The sequence below is a fragment of the Rattus norvegicus genome, chromosome X (assembly GCF_036323735.1).
Source record: "Rattus norvegicus strain BN/NHsdMcwi chromosome X, GRCr8, whole genome shotgun sequence".
Classification (NCBI taxonomy): domain Eukaryota; kingdom Metazoa; phylum Chordata; class Mammalia; order Rodentia; family Muridae; genus Rattus; species Rattus norvegicus.
In genome coordinates, this window is record NC_086039.1 from 53,942,723 (window position 1) to 53,968,177 (window position 25,455).

General features: G+C 37.5%; 1 protein-coding gene across 2 annotated transcripts in view; it reads left to right on the top strand.

Annotated features, from left to right (window-relative positions):
* The window catches only part of Tab3 (TGF-beta activated kinase 1 (MAP3K7) binding protein 3), a 72,305-nt gene that overhangs the window by 19,250 nt on the left and 27,600 nt on the right, over window positions 1–25,455 (top strand). The window contains exon 2 of one of the 2 annotated variants that reach the window (XM_039100565.2): window positions 3,718–3,818. The exons of the other annotated variant lie outside the window; for it this stretch is intronic. The gene's annotated coding sequence lies outside the window, so the exon portion shown is untranslated. The remainder of the gene's footprint in view (window positions 1–3,717; window positions 3,819–25,455) is intronic. 2 annotated transcript variants of the gene reach the window in all.

A 25,455-nucleotide genomic window follows, 5' to 3' on the forward strand; every position in this document is an offset into this window, starting at 1 on the left:
TTTTAATCAAGCAACTTGTCTGTGGCCCTACACCCGGAAAATGATGTATGTTGTCTTTTATTATTACACATTTTATTTCAAGTCTTATGGCCTAGACATGCACACTGACTTTTCAGTTTTATCTCTTTATTCTTTTTACCATGTAAACCCTAATATCAAGACCCCATGACTCCTGTCCTAAAGTTAGAGACAGTTAAGAAATGAGTCTTTGCTATCCTGTCATCACTGACCCTCGTACTACCCTATTTCTAGAGCATTATTTTCCTGGTTCTGAGATTGACTAACCTCTATGCCTTGTTAGAAAGCTTGCTTACTCTTCCCTCTTATCCCTGTACATATTACTCCTTTGTCTTGTCCAGTTCTAAAAACGCTGTCTCTCTGCTTCCCATTATATTTTTCACCTTTATGGTTAAACTCAGACTTCCCTAATGTCTTCAAGAATGTCTTCTGTAAATCTTCCTTGTTTGCTTCTTCAGCCAGTCTTGATGGAATCTTAGCCAAAATCCTGTTTGTTCTATCCTTCTGAATGTTAATAGCCAAAAGTTGAGCTGCTTCAAGCCTGTCCTAGCCATAGTCAGCACTTGTGTATATATGATACTTGCACTTGGAAGTTGCGCTCACATGTCATTTTCTTGTGCTGTGGTCCCCTTGAAAAGCTAGTGTATTGTCCCTGCAAACATTGGTGCTCTTATTTAATTGTAATATATCCAACTGCATGATATTCAGTTCCTGCACTTCTAAAACATGAGTATGCCATCTATTCCAATTTTGTATTTCCGTTGATTCATGAACTATTTTTTCATTATCCCTGTTTAAGGATTCTTTTTGGAAGAATGCACATTAATTATCAGTCTCACATGTTCCACCCACAAATCACTTACAGTTTTAAAAGTATTGAGGGAACACTTGACTTGAACCAAATCCCTTTGAATATACTGGTTTGTCCCCTTTTTGCTTTTAATTATCCATGTTTTCTGTGGTCTACTTTGGGGTTATTTTCCTTCAACAAACTTACTTTTCTGAATCCATTTCTCCCTTTTATAAGCTTCACTCAGCATACAAAGTGTGCACATTTCACCAGCTTCAGAGAATCGGGGTATGGAGTTTATGCTTGTGTGCTTCATCGCTTACTGCAAGTTTATTTGAGAATTCCATGCATAAATACACTTGCTTTCATCATTTCCCACCCTCCCTCTACCCTCCCAACTCCTCCAGCAAATTCTTGACCTCTTTTATAGTTATGGTTGTGTTTTTATAGACACACATGCACAAATCCCCATAAATGCTTGGATGTGCATGTGTTTGGGTCTGACCACTTAGGATTGGGGGCTCATTCTGAAGAAATCTCATTCTGCTTCCTTCAGCAGCCATTGGTTGCCTGTAGCACTTCATCTTGGGGTAGATCTGCAGATTTTCTACAGGCAACCATATTGCTGGGAGTTTGTAGGTACCATCCTGTCTGAAAGACACTTATCTTGTAGCAGAGTCATCCCCAGGCTTGTAGAATCTTATTCTGTCTCTCTCTCTCTCTCTCTCTCTCTCTCTCTCTCTCTCTCTCTCTCTCTCTCTCGCTCGCTCGCTCTCTCTCGCTCTCTCTTGCTCTCGCTCTCGCTTCGCTCCCTCCCTCCCCCTCCCTCCCTCCCTCCCTCCCTCTCTCCTCTCTCTCTGAGCTGTAGTTGTTGATATGCTAAAGCTATGGCACTTGGGGCTGGGTACCCTATGGTCACTTACTCTCTTCATTTTTGCCAGTTTTGGATCACTAGCATCTGCCTACTGAGTTAAAAAAAAAAAGTCGATGAGGCATCAATGAGAGCAGTTCTTATCTAGGGATAAGGATAAGTATTTAGAAAACAGTTGAAAACTAGATTACTTACGTAGTAATAGGTTCTCTAGGGCCTGTGAACTCTCCAATCAGAGGTTGGGCTAGGCTGACAGTCTGATACTAGAGTTTCTTCCAGTTGAGTGGGTTTAGGTTACAATTAGACAGTTGTAGATTACTCCTTAAGAGACACATGACTCATTGTGTTTCTAAGAAATATATAAAGGTACTAGCTTTTATTTTTTTGCTTCTAGATTTTTATCTGTATTCTCAATGACATAATTAAAATAATCACTTTTCCTTCTATATTTTTCTTATATTGATTGAGTCAAGGTCTTTCTATGTGGTACAAACTGGCCTTGAATGTGATTTTATCCCTTCCTTAACCTCCCAGGTACTTGAATTATACATGTGGACCACCACACTCAGTTAAAATCATTATCTTTCAGGTATTACTTGAAAGGTGTTACTTTTTTCTTGAATATAGTGATTCTTAGTTGATTTCATTTAACTTTATGAGCATTTCCAAATGTATATAAATAAAAGTTCAGCCCATTTCTAATTGCTATAGCTGACAACATGTTGCTGTATTTGTTTTTCCCCATTGCTTTTTCTTTTTTTCAATAACTGAAAGCATAAACAAGATGTAATTGCACTCCAAATGAATGTGCCTCATAACACATTTTCTTATGTAACTGCAATGGCATTCTCATACAACACACCTAATAATACCCTAGCAGCAAAGGCAACACTTAGTCCATATGAAAGTTTGCCCAGTTAAGCCTCTTCACAATTTTCTTGTGATGTCTATGAGCTCTCGCTGCTTTTATCAAGTCTCAATCTGGTGAAAGGTTAGTTTGTTCTTTCATCCTTTGTATTTCAAATGGACTGGAAATTATCTATCTGCTTGATTAGGCTCAGCTTATATTTTTGGAGGTGTGGCAAGAGCACTCGCTGTCATTTCATGTAGCATCATACCTGAGAGCACATAATATATAATTTGGTCACTTCTCTCATTATTAGCTTTTTTCTTTGTGAGAAATCCTTATTCTGCTTCATGGGTGCTAGTTGCTTAACCCAAAATTTCTTGTCAGTTGTGTATAGTAAAAAAATCCTAGTTAAGGGATCTGAAGACTTGGCTTTCATCTTTAATGCTTTATATTGTTTCACTAAAGTTTATGATAAAGTAATTTTCCTTCTGAAAGAAGTTAAAAGTCCTTCCTTCATTCCTTCTGAAAGAAGGTAAAAGTCACTCCCAGAAATGGTAGATTAGTGATTTTGTATCTAGTCTCCTAGTTCTGGGTGAATTATCCTATTCTGTTGAGATTGAATGAGAGGAAAACAAAACCAGAAAAAAAAAAGACCTTGTACCTACTTCACACTGGTGCCTTGTAGTTGAGGTATGGTGCTCACTTGAGCTGTGGGAATGCACAAAGTCCTGTAATTTACTGGAAACTAAATCAGGCTCACTATGGAGTCACTTAAAATTTAAAGACCCAGGACCTTAAAAGAGCCCCAGCACAGTTTTGTAATCAAATGCATTAAGTTTTAATGACTACTTTATCTTGGGAAGCTGCAGGGACCCCCTGATGGTTTACTCTTGCTAGCTTTCTCTGAAGCCAAACTCTTAGCAAAGCTTTGTGCCTTTGCAATTTGGACCTGTGCCTTAGGCCCTAGAAGTGAATGATGGGAGCAACCTATCTCAGGCAGCCAAGGGAACATTTTTCTTCAGTGTTGATTAAATGTAAATGTAATTTAATGAAATTTCATGTGCTCAAATGACCATTTACATTTTCATGACCTTTCATTTTATTGTACATGGTTATCATTTATTCATGATCCCTTTTAAGCCTTTCACTGTTTTTAGACTTACCTCTTCGGTATTCTTCCTTTTATAGGACAGTGGTGCCAGCATTTTCTTCAAGTTAATCACCCTGTTATAGTGCGTCTAACTTTACAAGGTGTCTTAGCTGAAGTTTTGCCAATTGAGAAATTGAAGGTAAGACATTTGTATAACTTTGCTGACAGTGGGTCTTTATTGTTCTTAACATGTTTTATATTTACACTGATCCCTGCAAGTAATCCTTCCCCCTTATGCATTTAAAGGCTAAGTTAGGTGATAGGTGTAGTTTCAGCTACTTGAGATACTCAGTAAGTTATAGCTTTTCAATGCACGTGATGAAACTTCACATCAAAACTAAGCCAAACCAGGCAACCTGCAGAGCAAGGATAACAAAAGAAAAAGATGCCCATGTGTTTTCTTTATTTAAATTCAGGCTTTATACCCTAAGCAGCTATTACTGCCTGTTTAGCAGTAGAAATTTTAAGTTCTTTGGATAATTCATTTAGTGTTACATACTAATCTCGAACATGGCTCAGATCTCTATTGGTTGGAGCTATTAGAATATGGAAGACCTACCCCAAACATTAATTCTCACATTCTTGTTCTATAACAAAATTGAACAAACAGTAATACTAATATCTTTAATAAACAAGAGTATCAATTTTTAGTTGCATTGTAGCTATAATTCTGGCTTTGAATTTGGTAGATTATATAATTATATAATACTATCATCTTCGAGAACTACATGTTTTATCTTTTCATCTTTGAAATTTTTCCTACTCTTTTAAATGCATTCCCTATTATAATTGTGTGTGTGTGTTATCTTGCAAATTAAACACTAGAAACTATTTAATACTTACTGCCTTTTTAGCCAATTTTTAAACCCTTCTTCCCTTCAGTTACCTTTAGTAAACCAAGAGTTTGGATTGGGCTTGGGCGCAGGGATTCTCTCTCAGCTTTAGAATTACAGTAGTGAAGTAGATGATACGTCGTCATCAGGGGTTGTCCTGTATACACTGAGATGTTCAAGAGAACTTCTGACCTCACCTAACAGATTTCAGTACACTCCTCATTATGACAACTAAAGGTAGCTCTAGACATCAAATGTCTTTTTATGATAAAAGTATTTTATTTACACGTGTGCACATGCAAATATATACATGCCTTGGAGCACATAGGAAGGTAAGAAAACAAGTTTCAGGAATCAGTTCTCTCCTATGTACCAGGCTTTTGTAACAAGAACTTCTAACTATTGAGTCATCTCACCAGCTTTCCAAATGTCTTTTGCAGGGCAGAACAACTGTTTTAGCCTTCCAGCTTTGTGATTATATTGTTTTTATTTTAAAAAAAGCAGGACCTGCTCTTTGTAGGTGCAGCTTCAATGAAATTTCTTCCGTGAAGCTTTCTGCAGCTTTCTCTTTGTATTACCATAAGCAAAGTTCTCTCTACTTATATCCTAAATTTTAGGATACAGGCTTTCTGTATTTTTAATTTCAATTTTTCTTGAATGAAGAGCTATTTGGAAATATCAGATTAGAAACTGTTAAATGTGGTTTTAAATAGTGTTTTTGTTGACTTTTCAAATCTGTTCACTAGAAGATTCCCACAGAACTTGAATTCCTAGATTAAGAAGATCAGTAGCTCATTTAAAAAATTCGTACATGTATTATAAAATAGGAACCTCTTTATGTATAAGTGAAGTAGCTATATAGGGACACGTATATGCTATATTTGAAAGTCACAAATTAATAGCATAAGCTGTTCAGTTTTCATATAGACTTTTTTTCTATTATTGGATTTTTAAATTTACATTTTAAATGTTAACCCTCTAGAAACCCACTATCCCATCCCCCCATGCTTCTTTGAGGGTGCTTCATCATCCACCCACCCACTCCCTCCCAACTGCCTGCCCTGACAATCCCCTACACTGGGGCACCAAGCCTTGACTGGACCAAGGGCCTCTCCTCCCATTGATGTCCAACAATGGCATCCTCTGGTACATATGAGGATGGAACCATAGGTTCATCCCTGTGTTCTCTTGGGATGGTGGTTTAGTCCCTGGGAGCTTTGGGGGAGGTCTAGTTGGTTAATATTGTTGTTCTACTTATGGGGTTGCAAACCCCTTCAGCTACTTTAGTCCTTCCTCTAACTCTTCCATTGGGGACCCCATTCTCACTTCAGTGGTTGCCTGCCAGCATCCACCTCTGTATTTGTCTGGCTGTGGCAGAGCAGGAAACAGCTATATCAGACTCCTGTCAGCATGCACTTCTTGGCATCCACAATATTGTCTGGATTTGGTGACTGTGTGTGTGTGTGTGTGTGTGTGTGTGTGTGTGTGTGTGTATACTGGATCCCCAGGTGAGGCAGTCTCTGAATGGTCATTCCTTCAGTCTCTGCTCCAAACTTTGTCTCCATATGCCCTCCTATGAATATATTTGTTTACCCTTTTAAGAAGAACTGAACATCTGTACTTTGGTGTTCCTTTTTCTTGAGCTTCATGTGGTTTGTGAATTATATCTTGGGTATTCTGAGATTTTAAGCTAATATCCACTTATCAATAAGTGCATACAATGTATGTTTTTCTGTGATTGGGTTATCTCACTCAGGATGATATTTTCAAGTTCCATCCATTTTCATAAGAATTTCATGAAGTCATTCTTTTTAATAGCTGAGTAGTACTCCATTGTGTAGATGTACCACATTTTCTGTTTCCATTCCTCTGTGGAAGGGCATCTGGGTTCTTTCCAGCTTCTGGCTATTATAAATAAGGCTGCTATGAACATAGTGGAGCATGTGTCTTTGTTGTATGTTGGAGCATCTTTTGGGTATATGCCCAGGAGAGGTATAGGTGGGTCCTCAGGTAGTGGAATGTCCAATTTTCTGAGGAACCTCCAGATTGATTTCCAGAATAGTTGTACCAGTCTGCAATCCCACCAACAATGGAGGAGTGTTCCTCTTTCTCCACATCCTTGCCACCATCTGTTGTCACCTGAGTTTTTGATCTTAGCCATTCTGACTGGTGTGAGGTAAAATCTCAAAGAGTTGTTTTGATTTGCATTTTCCTGATGACTAAGGATGTCGAACATTTCTTTAGGTGCTTTGCAGCCATTCAGTATTCCTCAGTTGAGAATTCTTTGTTTAGGTCTGTAGCCCATTTATTAACAGGGTTATTTGATTTTATGGAGTCTTAACTTCTTGAGTTCTTTGTATATATTGGATATTAGCCATCTGATGGATGTAGGATTGGTAAAGATCTTTTTCCAGTTTGTTGGTTGCCATTTTGTCCTATTGACAGTGTCCTTTGCCTTATAGAAGCTTTTCAATTTTATGAAGTCCCATTTGCTGATTCTTGATCTTAGAGCATAAGCCATAGGTGTTCTGTTCAGGAAATTTTCACCAGTGCCCATGTGTTCAAGGCTCTTCCATACTTTCTCTTCTACTAGTTTGAGTGTATCTGGTTTGGTGTGGAGGTCCTTGATCTACTTGGGCTTGATCTTTGTACAAGGTGATAAGAATGGATCAATTTGCATTCTTCTACATGCTGACTGCCAGTTGAACCAGCACCATTTGTTGAAAATGCTGTTTATTTCTCCACTGGATGGTTTTAGCTCCTTTGTCAAAGATGAAGTGACCATAGGTGTGCGGGTTTATTTCTAGGTCTTCCATTCTATTCCATTGATCTACCTGCCTGTCTCTGTATCAATACCATACAGTTTTTATCACTATTGCTCTGTAATACAGCTGGAGGTTAGGGATAGTGATTCTTAATTGTTGAGGATAGTTTTGGCTAACCTGGGTTTTCTTGTTATTCCAAATGAATTTGCAAATTGTTCTTTCTATCTCTATGAAGAATTGAGTTAGAATTTTCCTGGGGATTGCATTGAATCTGTAGATTGCTTTTGGCAAAATGACCATTTGTACTATATTAATCCTGACAATCCATGAGCATGGGAGGTCTTACCATCTACCAAGATCCTCGATTTCTTTCTTCAGAAACTTGACGTTCTTGTCATACAGATCTTTCACTTGCTTAGTTAGTTAGGGTCACCCCAAGGTATTTATATTATTTGTGACTATTATAAAGGGTGTTATTTCCCTTATTTCTTTCTGAGCCTGTTTATCCTTTGAGTAGAGGAAGGTACTGATTTGATTGAATTAATTTTATATCCAGCCACTTTGCTGAAGTCATTCATCAGCTGTAGGAGTTCTATGGTGGAATTGTTGGAGTCACTTAACTATACTGTCATATTATCTGCAAATAGTTGACTTTTTCCTTTCCAATTTATATCCCTTTGACCTCCATTTGTTGTCTGATTGCTCTGGCTAGGACTTCGAGCACTAAATTGAATAAGTGGGGAGAGAGAGGGCAGCCTTGTCTAGTCCCTCATTTTAGTGGGATTGCTTCAAGTTTCTCCCCATTTAGTTTGATATTGCCTACTGGTTTGCTGTATATGGCTTTTATACAGGTATAGGTATGGGCCTTAAATTCCTGATCTTCCCAAGATTTTTAACATGAAGGGGTGTTGAATTATATCAAATGCTTTTTCGGCAGCTAATGAGATGTTCATGTGTATTTCTTTTTCTTTGAGTTTGTTTATATAGTGGATTATGTTGATGGATTTCCATATATTGGACCATCCCTGCATCGCTGGGATGAAGCCTACTTGATCATGATGGATGATCATTTTGCTATGTTCTTGGATTTGGTTTGGGAGAACTGAGTATTTTTGCAACGATATTCATAAGGGAAATTGGTCTGAAGTTCTGTTTCTTTGTTGAGTCTTTGTTTGCTTTAGGTATAATTTGTGTGGATAGATATAATTCTGGCTTCATAGAATAAACTGGGTAGTGTTACTTCTGTTTCTGTTTCATGGAATAGTTTGAAGAGTATTGGTATTAGGTCTTATACGAAGGTCTGATAGAATTCAGCAGCACTAAACTCTAAACTGGGCTTTTTTCGGTTGGGAGACTTTTAATGACTGTTCTATTTCTTTAGGAGTTATGGGACTGTTATGTGGTTTTTCTGATCCTGATTTAACTTTGGTATCTGGTATCTGTCTAGAAAATTGTCCATTTCTTCCAGATTTTCCAGTTTTGTTGAATATAGGCTTTTGTAGTAGGATCTGATGAATTTTTGGATTTCCTCAGTTTCTGCTGTTCTTTTCATTTCTGATTTTCTTAATTTGGATACACTCTTTGTGTTAGTCTAAGGGTTTATCTGTCTTGTTGATTTTCTTAAAGAACCAGCTCCTGGTTTTGTTGATTCTTTGTATAGTCCTTTTTGTTTCTACTTGGTTGATTTCAGCTCTGAATTTTATTATTTCCTGCCTTCTACTCCTCCTGGGCGTATTTGCTTCTTTTTGTTCTAGAGCTTTTAGGTGTGCTGTCAAGCTGCTGCATATGCTCTTTCCTGTTTCTTTCTGCAGGCACTCAGTGCTATGAGTTGTCCTCTTAGCACAGCTTTCATTGTGTCCTAGAAGTTTGCGTATGTTGTACCTTCATTATCATTACATTCTAAAAAGCCTTTAATTTCTTTCTTTGTTCCATTATTGACCAAGTTGTCATTGAGTCGACCGTTGGTCCACTTCCATGTGTATGTGGGCTATGTCATTTTTGTTGGTAATGATAACCAGCCTTAGTCCATGGTGATCTGATGGGATGCGTAGGATTATTTCTACCCTCTTGTATCTGTTGAGGCCTGTTTTGTGACCAATTATTGGTTAGTTTTTGAGAAGGTAGCATGAGGTGCTGAGAAAGTATATTATTTTGTTTTAGGATGAAACGTTCTATAGATATCTGTTAAATCCATTTGGTTCACAACTTCTGTTTGTTCCCTGTTTAGTTTCTGTTTTTATGATCTGTCCATTGATGGGAATGGGCTGTTGAAGTTATCTACTATTATTGTGTGAGGTGTAATGAATGGTTTGAGTTTTAGTAAGGTTTCTTTTATGAATGTGGTTGCCTTTGCATTTGGAGCATAGATATTCAGAATTGATAGTTCATCTTAGTGGGTATTTCCTTTAACAATTATGAAGTGTCCTGAGCTACACCTTTGAAAAAGCAAGAAAAGAAATCTTTTCAACCAACCCAAAAAGAAGATAGCCACACAAACATAATTCCACCTCTAACAAGAAAAATAATAGGGTTGGGGATTTAGCTCAGTGGTAGAGCGCTTGCCTAGCAAGCGCAAGGCCCTGGGTTCGGTCCCCAGCTCCAGAAAAAAAAAAAAAAAAGAAAGAAAGAAAAAGAAAAATAATAGGAAACAACAGTCATTGGTCCCTAATATCTCCTAACACCAATGGACTCAATTCTCCAATAAAACAACATAGACTAACAGACTAGATAGGTAAACAGGACCCAGCATTCTGCTGCATACAGGAAGCACACCTCAGTGACAAAGACAGATACTACCTCAGAATAAATGGCTAGAAAACAATTTTCCAAGCAAATGGTCCCAAGAAACAAGCTGGGAGTAGCCATTCTAATATCAAATAAAATCATCTTTCAACCAAAAGTTACCACATTTTGTATTTTGTGTATTTGTATGCATATGTGCCAAAGCATGCAAGTGGAAGGTGAGAGTAAAACTTGGAGAAGTCTCTCCGCAGAAGTCTCTCCGCAGATTCTACCATGTGGGTCCTAGTGCTTGAACACAGCACACGTTCAGGCTTGATGCCAAGCACTTTTGATCACTGGGCCAATCTCACTGGCCCACACGGGCTTTTTTTAATCTAGTAGAAAGCTTCTAGTTATCAAGAAAAAGTAAATACAGATAGCAGTAAATATTTTATTTAAGTAAGCTAGAATATTTACCACACTCTAGGTCAGTTATCAAATCCTGCAACAATAAGAAATACATTTTAATTATATCTAATACACACACACATACTAGAAACCAGTTTTTCACTTAGTATTTATCTGTATGCTTTGAACTTGGTTATTTTTTAGTTATCTTTGTTTTATGTTAAAGAATAGTCATTGCCTAGTTCATTTGTCTAGTATAGAAATAGGTCGTGACCCCTAGGATTTCAAAAGTACAACTAATAACATATGGAGATTATCTGCCACTAGAGTATATCACTCATAGTTTGTCTTGTCATTCTTTTTAAATAATGTCATTTAGGAATTGAGCCAACATAGACATTAGGATACCTTAACCATAGCACATTAAATTTCCAGCTACTTTGAATTCCTATATTTTGACATTCCTACTAAGTATTTATAAATTCTAAGTATGTATAAATTACTGTACCCAAAAGAGCTTGTCTTTACTTTGTTCAAGAGTTATATTAATAAAACTTAGGAGAGAAAAGAACTTAATAGATATATTATATGAAGTTCTAAAAGTGGTATCAAACAATGTGATTTTTACAGACATTTAAAAGGGGAGAAAAATGTTTTTATTGAAGTTCCTGGTAGAGTAGCATGATGTGGGCTGGATTTTGTGTTATATCAGAGGTTATTGCACGTGGTAGAAATAGCAATAAGTCAATAATGAATACTTTTACCTCATACTTAAAGATCATTTTTATTCAAGATAAAATGAGAAGTTTTAAAATTACATATTAAAGTTCTGGAAATATAAATGGAATATGGTACTTTAGTCCTGTATGACATGAAGTATGCTCAGGAAATTAGAAACTTGTGTGTACAATAGCTGTGATAGATCATGATATTAACCTTGGATTAGTGTTTACTGAGAGTACAGATAATTTCTAAGTTACAGAAAGTTTTCACTATCAAAATAAGTGAATAAAGTTACTATTCTCAATATAAATCCTTTGTAGAACAGAAACATGCAATAGCATTTTCAAATTAAATATTTTACTTATGCAATTAAAACCTATTTGTATATCTTAGGTCCAGGTTTAATCCTTCCTTGTCTAAGGAGAATGAGAGCTCAGGATGGTAGTTACAGTCAGGTGCCACAAAGCCTCAAAATAAGCAGTAGACTATGCCTTTGTCTTTTTAAACTGCAGCTTCTTCTGTGGAACAATGTAGAATTTAATTACTGTAGAGACAATTATCTAAAAAGATGAGTCAGCTTGTAATGATAGTTGGCAAAGAGCCCTAGTCTAGTGTCATGTCTGCCATTCTTGTCAGTCACCAGAAAGTCTCATAGATACCGTGCATTGTCAGTTGGGAAACTAGCAAAAGGTATCTTTACATTTTCTCAGATTCCTAGACAGCTGAAAGGTCATTTCAGAGCTGGAGATGTGACTAAAAACTCTTGTTCCAGTACTCATAAACCATATTGAGATATATTTTTCTCCAGTTTTAAATGGACTTTAATTTTTATGAACAGATTTATTTTGCAGAAGTGAGAATAGAGTACAGACTCTCCATATACCCTGTACTCAGTTTCTGCTATTATTAACAGCATATATTAGCATGATATCTTTGTTATAATTAATGAACCATTATCATTAATACCTGTATTTTGTACTTTATTCGTTTTTTTCTTGGGTTTTAACCAGGTGTGGTTTTTTTCTTTGTGTTTTAAACTTTTACAGGAAATTATAACGTTTGGTTGTTAGGTTTCCTTGGGTTCCTTTTGGCTGTCACACTTTTTCAGACTTTCCTTTTTGTCTTTGAGACATGACAAGTTTGAGGGGAACATGCTGATCAGGTACTTTGTAGAGTATTCCTCAGATGTTTTGCTCGTGACTAGACTGGAGTTATAAACTTTTTTAGAGGAAGGCTATAAAGTACCATTGATGTTCTTTTCAAATCATTTCTAGAGTGCATGCTATCAGTATGGCTTATCACTGCTCATACTGACCCTGATTCACCCAGCTGAGAAAAGTTTGCCGTGTTTCTCTGCTATAAGACCAACTGATTGTCCTCATCTTGTTCTGTATTTTTGGTCTTTGGAGAGACAGCAGTGTATATACCACACACATAAGGAGAAGGAAGTTACGTTATATCTACTTTGAAACAAAATGATTTGCATAAACCATTTGGAATTCTTAGGCATAGGAGCTGTATCTCCCCACTTTCCAATTATTTTAGCATTTCCTTTTATCAGTGTGGGCTTACTTAGTTTATACTCTGGTTCATAATCTAATACTCCTTTATTTTGATGGCCTGGTTCTTTTAACTGTGGTCATTGATAGTTCTTTCAGGTATCTTCTGTGTTACTTTTATGTGACCCTATCATTATGGGACTTTTGTTTGCCTTTTGAGTACCACTTTAATTTCTGGCACTACAAGATGCTTCAAGCTCATATATAATCCCTGACCTAGTTCTAGACTCATCTATTCCTCTATAGGTTTGTGATTTATTCTGTTAGAGAATTGTACTAGAAACTTAGCTTGTTTTTAGATGTGGTCATTCCATCTAGATAAGTGGTTTTCAACCTTCCTAAATGCTTAAGTCCCTTTAATACAGTTCCCAGGGTTGTATTGACCCCCCCCCTCCATCATAAAATTATTTTGTCACTGCTTCTTAACTTTAATTATGCTATTGCTATGAATCATAACATAAATATCTGTGTTTTCCAGTGGACTTGAAAGGTTCGTTAGACACCCAAAGGAGTACAAGCAACCACCTGGTTGAGAGCCGTTGTTCTAGATTATCCTGGCTAGATTTTATTACACACACACACACACACACACACACACACACACACACACACACCACAAGCTTATGTTTCAATATTTCAGCATATAGGTTACAATAACACACATAATCACTTGGGAATGTTTTAGAATGAAATTTAACATGAATATGCTTTTACTGTTTCTAGGGCTATATTTAACTTGAAGTGTTTTTGTTGATCATTTTAATGGAAATGCTATTTGGGTCTCATTTCTCTTGAGAATATAATAAAATATGGGCTATGTGCCACAAATCTGTGACTATTGAATTTAGTTTTCACTATAATGAAAATCCTATAGAACACTTAGTTTAGAAATAGTTGGAGGATCCTTTTGGAGAAACAAGTGATCATTTTCTTGTCTGTTTTTAAATAAATGTGCAAAAAGTCCTAATATTGGAAATATATCTTTGAAAAATCTGCTTTTTAAATTCCTCCAGTATTGGAAACTTCCTGTTGCCATTTAGTATGAGAAGTTCAGTCTAGTACAAGTACTCCTGTTTCAAAGAAATATTTATTTTAAATTTTCCTTTAAGCGTTAAGGCATCATCAGAATCTTATCAGATAGCAGGACAGGAAACCACTGGCTAAGAGCTTAGACTTCTACTGATATCCATTGTGACATACTAACACTATGTATTTGCCTCTGTGTCTCAATTTTCCCCAATATTAAGTCCCTCGTGAGGTAAGGGACTTAAATGAGGTATATAGATAAGATTTAATAACTACTATTTAAATTAAACCTCCAGGGAAGCATGAGAATGAATGAAAGTTCCAAGGTAGTATGCTAGTGTGTGTGTGTGTGTGTGTGTGTGTGTGTGTGTGTGTGTGTGTGTGTGTGTGTGTGTGTATTTGGGTTTTGTTTAGTAGTTATTACTTGGCCAAAACAGTCAGAAAAATGTGTGAATCTTAGCTGGGTACAATAGCACACTCTTGATAACAGGACTAGTAGGTGGAGGCCAAAGCATTAGTTCAGGGTTTACTACAACAACAGAGTGAGTTCAAGACCAACCTGGATTACTGGGTTACATAGAAATCTGTCTCACAGAAAAAGAAAGAGAGAAAAATGTGTGATCCATTCATCTTCAAAAGACCTTAAAAGTCCTCTTACAACAAAGCATATTTTCCTTCAAACTTAGGAAATGTTTGCCTCACCAGTCAAGATTGTCAGCCAGGGTATTCTTTAGTGGTCATTTGCTCCTTCTGAGATTTGTTGATGGGACAGGCCAGTGGACTGAATAGCTCCCCTGTCCTGAGACAGTCTTGAAATAATGAATTATTGTTTCAGGTACCACAACTCCAGAAGGTATGCAAATAGATGAGTGGCTTCTAGTGAGTAGGACTGGAGTAGAGTTGCTCTTTCTAAAAAAGTGGCCTCAGCCAGTTATTTCCTATAGTTGCCAGATAGTCTGACTTTGAAAAGTTGAATGTTGAACTTTTTTGTGTGCATTATCCTATTTTACAATGTATTTTACCTTAAATCATTGTCAAGACCAAAGCTAGCACATCTGTATGCTGGATTTGGCCCCCAGACCATTGATTTGCAAGGTCTGGTATAATTATTTTTGGAAGTGAACTAAAGTTCTGACAGAGGTAGAACACTGACCTATAATGGCATAATCCTATATCTTTGATGAGCTCAGAAAAGCCTGTAGACACCAAACACTTAGGTATCAATGTCATTTTCTAGACTGTGGGGAATTGTGGTTCAGCAGAGCTACAGAGGAGCTTCCTCCTGTTGGGAGGAGGAATTCTTTGGGGAGAAATTCTGGTAGAAGCCACTGTAGATTATAGAGCTAGGCCAGTACTCCTGATTTAGGGAGATGGCTGTGCCACCAAAGAACCTCTCAATGATGCCACTGCTAAGCATAATTCTGTACTACTAGTCTTTCTAGCAAATATTAGACGCCCCAGTCATATGTAGCATGTATCGATAATCCAAGCATTTGGGACGTTTAGACAGTTGGTCATCAGCCAGTTTAAGCTAAAATGTGAAACCCAGTGTTTAAAAAAAAAGAGGGTTAGAGAAATAGCTCAGTGAATGAAGCACTTGCCTCAAAGTTTGATGACTGATGTTCGGATTTCTAGAACCAACATAAAGGCTACTTGTAGTCCGAACACTGAAGAGTCAGAGATGGGATCACTGAGGCCAGCTAGATCTATAGACTAGCTGGAATGGGTGAATTGTGGGTTCCGTAAGAAATCCTGCTCATATAAAAGAAAGCACAATTGAGGAAGATATCTGAGAGCAGCTCCAGTCCTCTGTACACATGTGTACATAAACACACCACACACATTTAGGAGTTCACAAAACCCAACAGGAAATAAAGGCTCAACAACCTTAGAGAATCTTCTAGTTCATGCGATCCTATCTATTGGATTAACTTTTTAGCAAACAAAAAGGAAATTATTTTAAAATTATATAGTATTCAAGAAAACATTATATTTGAGTGTTTTATGCCACTATGAAATAGTAAACAGTATCATTTTGGTACTTATGTAAGGGAATGTCTAAGGCAGAATAGCAAACATCATTAAGAGTACATGAGCTTGCTGACCAAAAGCACTGATCTATGAGTATAGCAGAACCTTGTTAGTTGTGGTTTTTAGCAGAGCAGTAGTCCTTGGTTTTCTCTAATCCATATTCTGTCTAGTGTCAGGTCCTTGCTTGTATTGCAGAGTCAGGCATGGGTTTCATCTCACGGAGTGGGCCTTCAATTTAATCACATAGTGGTTGTTACTCCCATGTCTTTTGGGCTATTATTGTGCCAGTGATGTATGCAGAGAGTTCACTATTGTAGAACAAAGGGTTTGTAGCTGTTTTGATGTTTACCTGTCTCCTCTGGTAGCATGCAGAGTACCTTCTAGTGCCATGAACACTAGTTAGTAGGTGTGAAGGCTCTAGCTCGGTACCAGCTCAACTTCTCTGTTGTATTCAATGAGTTATATAAGTGTTGTCTTCAGCAATAGTGTCTTACTATCAGTTTGTGGAGAGCAACCAATAGCCTTGGCAATAGCCTGAATTATTTTGGGGTAGGGGTATCCAAGAGGCCCTGGAGGCAGAAAGATTGTAAGAGTCAGTAGGGATGGAAGACGCCAAAGAAACAAGCCTTTTAGACACAAGGCTGAGGCACATATGAACTCATAGAGACTGTGGCAGCATACACAGAGCATGCAGTTTCAAGATAGTAGGGTCCACAGCACTGAGAGGAAGTGGACACAATCTCTCCCCTAAGTACAAAGTAAAATGTTTTCTCCAGCAGAGTCTCACCCATTATATAAAGCACATTTAAATACAGGCAGGCTCTGTCTAGCAGTAGAAGGCCAACACAACTCAGTGATATGCTTGTCATGCTTTTGGTCTCGTTGGTTGTTATTGCTGTTGTTTTGGGTGGCGGTGTATACCTTTAAGCTGAGCAGAAGCAAGGACAGGTAGAGATCTCTGTGAGTTAAAGGCCAGCCTGATGTACAGAGCACATTTTTTTCTGATAATGCTTTGGGTATATTTTCTTTAACCTTACAGGTCTCTTACTTATATATTATGATTTCTGATTTTATGTTCTTATTATATGTGCAAGTGCGTGCGCGTGCGCGCGCACGCGCGCGCGCACACACACACACGCACACACACACACACACAGGCACACATACTTCTTGTCCTTTGTCTTGGGTTCTTTTTTTTCCAGTTACCTCTTGGTTTTCTAATGAGAGTGATAAAGGGTTGAAGATTTCGATGGGTGGGGAGGGGGAAGGAATTAGGGGAAGGAAAACTTTGATCAGAACATAGTATATGAGGAAAAGCTGTTTACAATAGAATAGTGAATATAAGCACTGAAAAAGATAAAAAATAAAGAATACATGAAGAATCCCCAGTACACAAGGCATCTTCTCTACCTCTACACTTCATATAAACTGTAAAATTAGCTAATTAGTTTGTAAAAGAATTGTTTCCTTGCTTCCAGCCTTCCACCTTCCCACTTACCCAGGACTCCCTGTTTGGATAACAAACCAATGAGAGTTCACTCCCTCTTTATCCCAGGCATTAAGAGAGAGAAGTCATCTCTTAGTATGTACACTGGAATAGTTAAGGATACCTACCAGGAAGAGTGTGTAAAAGCAGACTTTGGAGAAAACAGGTTTTGAGTTTGAGTTATGATTTGCTCTAAGTGTATGCTCTGAATTCATTTTGTTATTTGCAAAGTGGAGCTAATTATAGTCACCCTTGAGTTCATAGTTGGTTAGTAAATGAGAGCTAGTAATAGTGATAAATTGAATGGAAAGTTCACGCAGAGTACTCTGAACTCTGGACATGGAGCCTATGCTGAGGCACTTGAAGCCAATTCTTGTCTTTTCTTCTTTCTCGTAATAAGAAAACTGTGCTGGCTTTGCATTGTAAGAACTTCTAAGCTACTATGAAATCTTAAAGCTTTGGATACTTTAGAAGTTCTTCATTAAAATTTCAATTAAATAGTCATCAATTGCTTTGGATATGGCAGTCCCTCAATGGTAAGAAACTTGTTCTTGTTTTTATTGGATATTTTATATATTTACATTTCAAATGTAATCCCCTTCCCCCTCCCCCTCCTTATTTCTGTAAATACAGACTAATTTGATTAAAATCATTCTTATTAAATTTGTTCCATTCCTCTTCCTTTCACTTAAAATCTACTAAACACCTAGTCTCTGCTAGGCTTTTTACCTAGTATACACTGAAAAGTTTTACAGGTTGATTCTCTTTAACCCCAAATGTTTAGGACCAGAGTTTTTTCTGGATTCTAACTTTTCTTCATTTTTGTACTATTTGTACAGAGCTTATGTTTTGCTTTATAATCTCAATTGAAAACCTGAAGCTTGAAAAGTTTTTATGCCAGAAACTGATTGCTTCATTGGTGCTAAAAAAAGTTTCAGTATATTCACACATACATAACACACAGTATATATATATTTTTTTTCTTTTTTTATGGATCAAAACAGTATTTTTACTTAATTTAACACCATCAATTCTCTCTAAAGTCTTAAATAGTTAAATTTTCTTCTTATAAGATACTAAAGTTTACTTAGGAGGGAATGTATACTAAGTTATACTATTTTTGATGTAAACTTGATAGAAATATGCTTCAAAAAACATACCTATTAAGAAATAAATACAAACTATGATTTATTTGTAAGATATTATATGTAAAATTAGTGTCAATGAGCTTTATGGTTTATAAATATAGGTTCATAAACACAGTCTGTTAAGACACTTAACTGGCTGTATTATAATGGTGAATCACATATATAAGTACTGAAATACGTATTTTCTTTCAACTTTAAAGCATCTCTCTTAACAGCTGAGGTCAACTGAAATAAAATGCAAATAGTAGTATTTTCCTTTATATTATAGGTACATAACTACAGCCGAATGGTTACACAACACAGAAAATATATTGAGGATAATCTAATAGTTAATATTAAATTCTAGCCATCATTTAATATTAGTACATATCAACATGCAGAAACTCTGTTCTAAGCAAATTATCTTCAAAGAAACAGAATACTAATAATATAGTAAATGCTCTTAATTTACAGATTAGGGACTGTGGCTCCCCTTTCCCTCCAGTTCTGAGGGTAGAACACAAAGGCCCTGTACAAACCAGGCAAGTTCTTTATCCCAGAGCTATGTCCCCAACCTTCTTAGGGTTCAGATACTGGCTTCTTCAAGTCATATGAAAGTAACATTTCGAGCACTGATGTAGTTGGGCAGTTTTTACATTTTTTTATTGTTATTATTTTTTTCTTTATTAACTTGAGTATTTCTTATTTACATTTCGATTGTTATTCCCTTTCCCAGTTTCCAGGCCAACATCCCCTTAACCACTCCCCCTCCCCTTCTGTATGGGTGTTCCCCTCCCCATCCCCCCCCCCCATTACCACCCTCCCCGCAACAATCACGTTCACTGGGGGTTCAAACTTAGCAGGACCAAGGGCTTCCCCTTCCACTGGTGCTCTTACTAGGCTATTCATTGCTACCTATGAGGTCAGAGTCCAGGGTCAGTCCATGTATAGTCTTTAGTTAGTGGCTTAGTCCCTGGAAGCTCTGGTTGCTTGGCATTGTTGTACATATGGGGTCTTGAGCCCCTTCAAGCTCTTCCAGTCCTTTCTCTGATTCCTTCAACGGTGGTCCCGTTCTCAGTTCAGTGGTTTGCTGCTGGCATTCGCCTCTGTATTTGCTGTATTCTGGCTGTGTCTCTCAGGAGAGATCTACATCCGGTTCCTGGCGGCCTGCACTTCTTTGCTTTATCCATCTTGTCCAATTGGGTGGCTGTATATGTATGGGCCACATGTGGGGCAGTCTCTGAATGGGTGTTCCTTCTGCCTCTGTTCTAAATTTACCTCCCTATTCCCTGCCAAGGGTATTCTTGTTCCCCTTTTAAAGAAGGAGTGAAGCATTCGCGTTTTGATCATCCGTCTTGAGTTTCATGTGTTTTGTGCATCTAGGGTAATTGAAGCATTTGGGCTAATAGCCACTTATCAATGAGTGCATAGCATGTGTGTTTTTCTGTGATTGGGTTACCTCACTCAGGATGATATTTTCCAGTTCCCTTCATTTGCCTATGAATTTCATAAAGTCGTTGTATTTGATAGCTGAGTAATATTCCATTGTGTAGATGTACCACATTTTCTGTATCCATTCCTCTGTTGAAGGGCATCTGGGTTCTTTCCAGCTTCTGGCTATTATAAATAAGGCTGCAATGAACATAGTGGAGCACGTGTCTTTGTTATATGTTGGGGCATCTTTTGGGTATATGCTCAAGAGAGGTATAGCTGGGTCCTCAGGCAGTTCAATGTCCAATTGTCTGAGGAACCTCCAGACTGATTTCCAGAATGGTTGTACCAGTCTGCAATCCCAACAACAATGGAGGAGTGTACCACTTTCTCCATATCCTGCTGTCCATCCAGCATTTGCTGTCACCTGAGTTTTTGATCTTAGCCATTCTCACTGGTGTGAGGTGAAACCTCAGGGTTGTTTTGATTTGCATTTCCCTGATGACTAAGGATTTTGAACATTTCTTTAGGTGTTTCTCAGTCATTCAGCATTCCTCAGCTGCGAATTCTTTCTTTAACTCTGAACTCCATTTTTTAATAGGGTTATTTGTCTCCCTGCGGTCTAACTTCTTGAGTTCTTTGTATATTTTGGATATAAGGCCTCTATCTGTTGTAGGATTGGTAAAGATCTTTTCCCAATCTGTTGGTTGCTGTTTTGTCCTAACCACAGTGTCCTTTGCCTTACAGAAGCTTTGCAGTTTTATGAGATCCCATTTGTCCATTCTTGATCTTAGAGCATAAGCCATTGGTGTTTTGTTCAGGAAATTTTTTCCAGTGCCCATGTGTTCAAGATGCTTCCCTAGTTTTTCCTCTATTAGTTTGAGTGTGTCTGGTTTGATGTGGAGGTCCTTGATCCACTTGGACTTAAGCTTTGTACAGGGTGATAAGCATGGATCGATCTACATTCTTCTACATGTTGACCTCCAGTTGAACCATCACCATTTGCTATCTTTTTTCCATTGGATGGTTTTGGCTCCTTTGTCAAAAATCAAGTGACCATAGGTGTGTGGGTTCATTTCTGGGTCTTCAATTCTATTTCACTGGTCTATCTGTCTGTCTCTGTACCAATACCATGCAGTTTTTATCACTATTGCTCTGTAATACTGCTTGAGTTCAGGGATGGTGATTCCCCCAGAAGTCCTTTTATTGTTGAGGATAGTTTTAGCTATCCTGGGTTTTTTGTTATTCCAGATGAATTTACAAATTTTTCTGTATAACTCTTTGAAGAATTGGATTGCTATTTTGATGGGGATTGCATTGAATCTATAGATAGCTTTTGGTAAAATGGCCACTTTTACAATGTTAATCCTGCCAATCCATGAGCATGGGTTATCTTTCCATCTTCTGAGGTCTTCTTCAATTTCTTTCTTCAGAGGCTTGAAGTTCTTATTGTACAGATCTTTTACTTGCTTGGTTAAAGTCACACCGAGGTATTTTATATTATTTGGAACTATTATGAAGGGTGTCGTTTCCCTAATTTCTTTCTCTGTCTGTTTCTCTTTTGTGTAGAGGAAGGCTACTGATTTGAGTTAATTTTATACCCAGCCACTTTGCTGAAGTTGTTCATCAGTTTTAGTCGTTCTCTGGTGGAACTTTTGGGATCACTTAAACATACTATCATATCATCTGCAAATAGTGATATTTTGACTTGTTCTTTTCCAATCTGTATCCCCTTGATCTACTTTTGTTGTCTGATTGCTCTGGCTAGAACTTCAAGAACTATATTAAATAAGTAGGCAGAGAGTGGGCAGTCTTGTCTAGTCCCTGATTTTAGCGGGATTGCTTCAAGGTTCTCTCCATTTAGTTTAATGTTAGCAACTGGTTTGCTGTATATGGCTTTTACTATGTTTAGGTATGGGCCTTGAATTCCTATCCTTTTCAGGACTTTTATCATGATGGGGTGTTGAATTTTGTCAAATGCTTTCTAAGCATCTAATGAAATGACCATATGGTTTTGTTCTTTCAGTTTGTTTATATAAAGGATCACGTTGATGGTTTTCCCTATATTAAACCATCCCTGCATGCCTGTGATGAAGCCTACTTGATCATGGTGGATGATTGTTTTCATGTGCTCTTAGATTGGTTTGCCAGAATTTTATTGAATATTTTTGCATTGATACTCATAAGGGAAATTGGTCTGAAGTTCTCTTTCTTTGTTGGGTCTTTGCGTGGTTTAGGTATAAGAGTAATTGTGGCTTCATAGAAGGTATTCGGTAGTGATCCATCTGTTTCAATTTTGTGGAATAGTTTGGATAATATTGGTATGAGGTCTTCTATGAAGGTTTGATAGAATTCTGCACTAAACCCGTCTGGACCTGGGCTCTTTTTGGTTGGGAGACCTTTAATGACTGCTTCTATTTCCTTAGGAGTTATGGGGTTGTTTAACTGGTTTATCTGTTCCTGATTTAACTTCGGTACCTGGTATCTGTCTAAGAAATTGTCCATTTCCTGCAGATTTTCAAGTTTTGTTGAATATAGGCTTTTATAGTAAGATCTGATGATTTTTTGAATTTCCTCTCTATCTGTAGTTATGTCTCCCTTTTCATTTCTGATTTTGTTAATTTGGAGACACTCTCTGTGTCCTCTCTTTAGTCTGGCTAAGGGTTTATCTATCTTGTTGATTTTTCTCAAAGAACCAACTTTTGGTTCTGTTGATTCTTTCTATGGTCCTTTTTGTTTCTACTTGGTTGATTTCTGCTCTGAGTTTGATTATTTCCTGTCTTCTACTCCTCCTGGGTGTATTTGCTTCTTGTATTTGTTCTAGAGCTTTTAGGTGTGCTGTCAAGCTGCTGGCATATGCTCTTTCCTGTTTCTTTCTGCAGGCACTCAGAGCTATGAGTTTTCCTCTTAGCACAGGTTTCATTGTGTCCCATAAGTTTGGGTATGTTGTATCTTCATTTTCATTAAATTCTAAAAAGTCTTTAATTTCTTTCTTTATTTCTTCCTTGACCAGATTATCATTGAGTAGAGCATTGTTCAATTTCCACGTATATGTGGGCGTTCTTCCCTTATTGTTATTGAAGACCAGCTTTAGGCCGTGGTGGTCTGATAGCACGCATGGGATTATTTCTATCTTTCTGTATCTGTTGAGGCCTGTTTTTTAACCAATTATATGGTCAGTTGTGGAGAAAGTATCATGAGTCGTTGAGGAGAAGGTATATCCTTTTGTTTTAGGATAGAATGTTCAATAAATATCTGTTAAGTCCATTTAGTTCATCACTTCTCTTAGTCTGTCTATGTCTGTGTTTAATTTCTGTTTCCATGATCTGTCCATTGATGAGAGTGGGGTGTTGAAATCTCCTACTATAATTGCGTGAGGTGTAATGTGTGTTTTGAGCTTTAGTAAGGTTTCTTTTACGTATGTAGGTGCATTTGTATTTGGGGCATAGATATTTAGGATTGAGAGTTCATCTTGGTGAATTTTTTCCTTTGATGAATATAAAGTGTCCTTCTTCATCTTTTTTGATGACTTTTAGTTGAAAATCAATTTTATTCGATATTAGAATGGCTACTCCAGCTTGCTTCTTCAGACCATTTGCTTGGAACTTTGTTTTTCAGCTTTTCACTCTGAGGTAGTGTCTGTCTTTGTCTCTGAGGTATGTTTCCTGTAGGCAGCAGAATGCAGGGTCCTCATTGCCTATCCAGTTTGTTAATCTGTGTCTTTTTGTTGGAGAGTTGAGACGATTGATGTTGAGAGATATTAAGGAATAGTGCTTATTGCTTCCTGTTATATTCATATTTGGATGTGAAATGATGTTTGAGTGCTTTTCTTCTCTGTGTTTTGTTGCCAAGACAATTAGTTTCTTGCTTTTTCTAGAGTGTAGCTTGCCTCCTTATGTTGGGCTTTACCATTTATTTTCCTTTGTAGCACTGGATTTGTAGAAAGATTTTGTGTAAATTTGGTTTTGTCATGGAATATCTTGGTTTCTCCATCTATGTTAATTGAGAGTTTTGCAGGATACAGTAACCTGGGCTGGCATTTGTCTTCTTGTTGGGTCTGTTTGATATCTGTCCAGGATTTTCTGGCTTTCATAGTCTCTGGCGAGATGTCTGGTGTGATTCTGATAGGTCTGCCTTTATATGTTACTTGACCTTTTTCCCTTACTGCTTTTAATGTTCTTTCTTTATTTTGTGCATTTGGTTTTTTTGACTATTATGTGATGGGAGGAGTTTCTTTTCTGGTCCAGTCTTTTTGGAGTTCTGTAGGTTTCTTGTATGCTTATGGGCATCTCTTTCTTTAGGTTAGGGAAGTTTTCTTCTATGATTTTGTTGAAGATATTTACTGATCCTTTGAGCTGGGAGTCTTCACTCTCTTTTATACATATTATCCTTAGGTTTGATCTTCTCATTGAATCCTGGATTTCCTGTATGTTTTGGACCAGTAGCTTTTTCCATTTTACATTATTTTTGACAGTCGTGTCAATGATTTCTATGGAATATTCTGTTCCTGAGATTCTCTCTTCCATCTCTTGTATTCTGTTGGTGATGCTTGTATCTGTGGCTCCTTTTCTCTTCCTTTGGTTTTCTATATCCATGGTTGTTTCCCTGTGTTCTTTCTTCATTGCCTCTATTTCCATTTTTTAATTCCTTCAACTGTTTGATTGTGTTTTCCTGGAAGTCTTTCAGAAATTTTTGTGATTCCTCTCTATAGGCTTCTACTTGTTTATTTATGTTTTCCTGCATTTCTCTAAGGACGTTCTTCACGTCTTTCTTGAAGTCCTGCAGCATCATGATCAAATATCATTTTAAATCTCGAGCTTGCTCGAGTTTGGATTTTCTGTGTTTGCTTTGGTGGGATAATTGTGCTCTGATGATTCCATGTAGTCTTGGTTTCTGTTGCTTGGGTTCCTGCGCTTGCCTCTCGCAGTCAGATTATTTCTGTTGTTACTTTGTTCTGCTATTTCTGATAGTGGCTAGACTGTCCTATAGGCCTGTGTGTCAGGAGTGCTGTAGACCTGTTTTCCTATTTTCATTCAGCCAGTTATGGGAACAGAGTGTTCTGATTTCAGGCGTGTAGTCTTTCCTGTCTACTGGTCTTCAGCTGTTCCTGTGGGCTCGTGTCCTGAGTCCACCAGACAGGTAGCTTGGAGCAGAAAAGTTGGTCTTACCTGTGGTCCTGTGGCTCAAGTTTGCTTGTGGAGTGTTGCTTTTGAGCTCTCCCTGAGGGCGGAAACCAGGAGGGCCTGTGTGGCCTTTTCCGGGAGCCCCTGTGCACCGGGATCCCAGATCGTGTTAGGTGTTTTCCTCTGGAGTAGGAAATGTGGGCAGAGTGTAGTCTCTTCTGGCTTCCCAGGCGTGTCTGCCCCTCTGAAGGTTTAGCTCTCCCTCCCACGGGATTTGAGTGCTGAGAACTTTTGATCTGGTCCCTTCAGGTCCTGGCAGTGTTTGGAGCGCAGGTGTATATATATTTTCTATTTGAGAGTAGGTTGCATGTCCTTTACTGCCAAGAAGTTTTGCTGTACAATTTTTAAACCTAAGTATTTTTTCATGTGACCACAGTAAAGTTATTGGTGTAAAATGTTCCCCTTTTCAACAATAAGCTTTAAGGAGATACTTGGATGAAAAAATACATATCTTTATATTAAAATTATATGTATATCCCACTT